The sequence below is a fragment of the Tupaia chinensis genome, unplaced genomic scaffold (assembly GCF_000334495.1).
Source record: "Tupaia chinensis unplaced genomic scaffold, TupChi_1.0 Scaffold144016_1, whole genome shotgun sequence".
NCBI classification, from domain to species: Eukaryota; Metazoa; Chordata; class Mammalia; order Scandentia; family Tupaiidae; genus Tupaia; species Tupaia belangeri.
In genome coordinates, this window is record NW_006203868.1 from 1,608,731 (window position 1) to 1,613,348 (window position 4,618).

The 4,618-nt window shown below is 46.6% G+C and overlaps 1 long non-coding RNA gene across 1 annotated transcript; it reads left to right on the forward strand.

The window, feature by feature from the left end:
- Positions 1–191: 191 nt before the first annotated feature.
- LOC114005567 (uncharacterized) lies at positions 192–3,727 on the forward strand. The gene is made up of 4 exons (XR_003547408.1): positions 192–279; positions 2,418–2,492; positions 3,277–3,380; positions 3,614–3,727. It is a non-coding gene; the product is annotated as an uncharacterized LOC114005567 (long non-coding RNA).
- Positions 3,728–4,618: the final 891 nt, after the last annotated feature.

Genomic DNA, 4,618 nt, shown 5'->3' on the forward strand with positions numbered 1-4,618 from the left:
GCTACGCGATCAGCCACGCCCGGCTCCGGCCCGCCTCCGGTCCGCTGCACAAATCACTGCCGCTCCTCCCTCCCCGCTCCCTTCCTGCCCCAGAGCCCCCGCCTACCAGGTCTCTCCCGGACCGCTCCCGTCCGGCCCGGGCCCCGGAGGTGCCGGCCCCGCAGGTGCAGGCCCAAGCCCCGCGGGATGAAGGCGGAGGCAGCGACCCCCTTCGGGCCTGGATCTTCCCGCCGCGGGCCGGCACCTGCCGTTGCGAGCTCGGGCCGCGGCGACGTCTGTGTGCGTGCTTGTGCGTGTTTATTTGCGCGGGGTTCGGAAAAGCGGGGTTTGGGTTGCATTTCGCTCCCCACAGACCCAGAGCCGAATTTCGGAGGTATCCGGGCTCTGGTGGCCTGAGGGGGGCGACGTGCCCCGCACCGCAGCGTCCTCCGACAGCTTGTCCTAGCGCCCGGAGCAGCCTCCGGCGCGCGTGGGCGCGCCGGGAGCATGCGTGTGCGGGCGGAGGGCGCGCGCCCGAGCGCGGCCGCGGGCGGCGGGAGCCCGCCCAGGGTCTGGTGCTGCCGCTCGGGGAAGTGCGCCATCGTTACGAAGCTGATGGGTGGCTGAGGAGGCGAATCTTTAGTGCCCCATTAATTCCCATCGGCACGACCCCGAGGCACTCGAAATAGTCTCCATAACAGTCCAGTGGTTGCTATGCAACTGCCGCAGCTGGACAAAACCCGGCAGCCGCTCCAATCAGCTTGCAGCTTTCCGGGTCCCGCCTACGCAGAAATAGCCGAGCTGCTGCTGCGCGGGCTCTTCACGCTGGCTCCCAGCTCAAGTGTGCACCGGAGTCCCGCCGCAGCCCGCCGGGTGGGCCGCTCGGCTCTTCGCGCCCAGCATCACCGCACATCAAAACGGAGTAGTCTCAGGCAGTGTTCTAAAGAGGGAGAGGGAACTCCCAGGAAGAGTCCAATGTGGTGGGGCTCTCTTCATTCTCATTGAACTTAACCGCACAGCAGCGCTACGCTGCAGGTACTCCGTCCCTCTTAGAAAGAAGGGAAACTACATCTAAAAAGGTTAGCTAACTCACGTGGGGACACCCAGCTAGTGAACATGGAGAACTATGAAGAGTCTGAGGTTTTATGCTGCTTCCAGACTGACACGTTAGTATTCACAGTTCCGTGATCGCTGACAACACAGCGGTCTCCTAATCAGAAACAAAATGCTATTACAGCAAAAGCAATGGAGAGTTCGCATGCTCGCGTTGGTTCCCTGAACCCCAATTCTTACAGTAATGAAGCATATGGGCCCAGATGCATGCTTGCACCCCAAACAGATCGCACCACCAGAAAAGAATGCTGAGTTTGGGGACCTCACCCTGCAACACGAGTAGTAAGCAAGCCTGCTCTTTTTCCTTAGGGAGACATTACCTCATCCCTCAGAATTGTTCGTTGCAGACACAGCCCTGAGAGATGACCCAAGTAAAGAGTGATCAGGATCTTGGGTTCCTGGCACACCCACCAACAATGTACAGACACTAATGGTCAATTTCCTCTACACACAGTAAGCAGCAGAGCCCTGACCAAGGCCAGGCCCATCTATTTTATACCACCCTAATATAAGCAATGTTCCTTGACAGCAAGCGTATTGTGTGTAACCCTGTCCTTTTCAAATTAGTGAACAAAAACAAATGTCTTCTCATTGTATACAAGAGGAATTCTCACACGGACAAAATTAGCCCTTAAAATAGACTATGGCTTTACATTGTAGTTAAACAAATATTTATTGAATTCTTCAATGTGTGAAGACCTGGAGACATCACAGAGTTTCCACTGGCCCTTGAAGTTGCTCGAAACCCAATGGGAAAAGAAATGCTAGTGTCTTTGTGGGAAAATCACGCAAAGGAATTCTGCCTGTGGGCGTTGGAGTGTATCTGAAATGATGAGGAGTCCTTGACATGATTGGGTAACAAGTCAGACTCATGTGAAAGTTCTGGGAAGAAAAGGGAGTTGGGAAAACAACTATGTGCTAAGGAAAGATGTATGTGGGCTTAGTTCCACTTAATGAATCAAAAAGAATTTTAGCTATTTCTTCCACTTAACCCCCACTAGTTGACACTAAAACCGCTTGTCTGTATCATGGAAAATATTATCAAGATACAGGGCTAGCAGAATGTGGGGAACTAGGCTTGTATGAAGCATCCTGTGAACACTCAAGGTTTTATTTTTTTAATACTCTGTAATTAGAAGACTGGAGAAATCACACTAAAACAATGAACAGGTGCGTGGTTTGTTTTTTGACAATAAAAAGCAGTTTATAGTGAGTCTGACTTTAAAAGCAGCAATGTTAGCATGTAAAGGATTGAAATGTGTATGTAGTTGACATCTGGGGAGAAATATTCAGTGTGATTTGTCATTCCCTTTTCTAAATCTCAGAGCGAAAATTTATCAGTCAAGAAGTAAACAGCAGCCATTATAGAACCTGAACCAAAAATCCCTTCAAGTAAAAAGGTACCCTTTTCCTTCCTACAGACAGAGGGCGCCAGAGCATGGTTTATAACCACCTGTCAGGCGGTTGATGATCCATCTGCAATTTGAATTACCTGCATAACAAAGCCCTAAATCAAACACTTTAATTTTGGTAGTTCGGATCCAACTATATACCTTTGGGGTTCTGCAGTAGTAACACTTTTCATGTGTGTACAGAGGATTATTTTTAAGTCGCTATATTCTGTTTGCAGTGCTTAGAAGTGGCTTGAACCTTCCCCAGGGGTTCTAGAAATCCATTGTATTTCTCTGTCTTTACTCCAGAGGGACAAGGTCAGTGGAATAATATTTTCACTAGCTTTGCTTTACTCCAGAGGGACAAGGTCAGTGGAATATCAGTTTCCATTCAAAGAACATTTAGGGAGAATACAGTTAAGCTCATTTTTGGAGAGTGAAAATGTAATACACAATTCCTACCTTCAAGGACAGTCTGAATTTTGGGGGTTGGGGAGGGGATGTGACTATGAAGCAATAAGCAAATAATACAAGATAGTAAATGAAAAAGTTGCCAAATGTGATTGAGCATTTCAACCAGTAAAAGTTTCTTAGTTTGCACTTCCAAATGATAAGCATGCACTATTCCACTAATCATAAACCATTCCTCAAAAGATAATTTTAAAAGGACGAAATTTAAAAAAAAAAGAAAGAAAAAAGAAAAAAAAAAGAAGAACTATTAGTAGAGGTTAAGAATACAGATTGTGGAGTCAGAATCCTGACATTTAATTTTGGCACTGTATCTTACTTGCAGAACATGATCCTTAACTTCTCTGAGCCTCCTTTTCCTCACCTGAAAAATCACCTAGTCCTACAGGAGTAGATCCATGCAAGGATTTCTCTCAGCCCTGGCACATGGTAAGTGTGTAACAGCTGTTCGTTATTATTATTAGGAAGCAACTCTCAATAAAGAAACCCCCCATCCTGCAGGAACAAACCAAACTTCAGATACAGCATCAGCTAAATTTGTTGCAAACCCTTGAACATTCTCTACCTCCCTACTGCACTCCTACTGAACCTTATATAGCATATCTTTTACCAAATGAAACAGACTAAAAACATCTATTCTTAGCTTCAAATATTTCTCACAGATCTCTCTTTAAGAACCTTGGACAGGGTTCAGAAGGTGCAATGGTGGTTGAGATCCTGAATTCCCACACGGCTGATCTAGGTTTGAGTTCTGGACCCGGCAGCTTGAAAAAAGTCACGACAAATAGATAAAAACATTTTTTAAAAGCACCCTAGGTTTTTTGTTTGTTTTGTTTTGTCTTGTTTTTAAAAAACCTTAGGTGAAGGGACATCAGATGGCGTAATGGTTATATCACTGGACTTCCACGTGGCGGACCCAGAGGCTTGAAACACACTGTGTGTGTGTGTGTGTGTGTGTGTGTGTGTGTGCCCAAAATCCTGAAAGGAGAATGGAGGAGAAGGGATTGCAATGTGGCCATCTGCCCTGCGGGGTGATTTCTCACTTTCTGTCTTTTTAGTGAGCACATATACCCTATAGCAAAAATCTCTCCCCCAAAAAGAACCTTGGGTAGATCTTTGTTCGATTTGCCAAACCAATGGTTTCCCAAAACAAGGGTGCAGTCCACTCATAAAGGACTTAAATCACTTTTTTTCCTCCCCCAGGCAGAATCTGCTCACTACATTTAAATGATGACCTTATTCACCCTAAAATACCTTAATACCTTTCAGCCAGGCCAAGAAACAAACTGCTCTAGTTTGCAAGATGGGTATAGGAGAAGGAAAAGAACATTAACCAGGATGAAAATATTTAGGCCTCAAGACAAAAAAGAGAGTCAGATGGGTCCTTATGGGTGTGAGGATGGGGTATGGGAAGGAAGTGTCCAGAGATAAGATGGAGAGACAGGATTGAAGCCACATGTGGCATAAGAAGTGGGGGATCGGTTCAGATGTGGGGTGTGGATTCAATGAACTAGAAAACAGGGAGCTACTAGTTTCTTTTGGCCTAAGAAAGGCTGTGCTTTAGAATGACTGCTCTAAGGGGTGATGTGCAGGCTGAATAAAATGGGGCCAGAGGGTCAGAAAGACAAGAGTGGTTTTTATTTTCTTTCTTTTTTTAAAAGAATTAT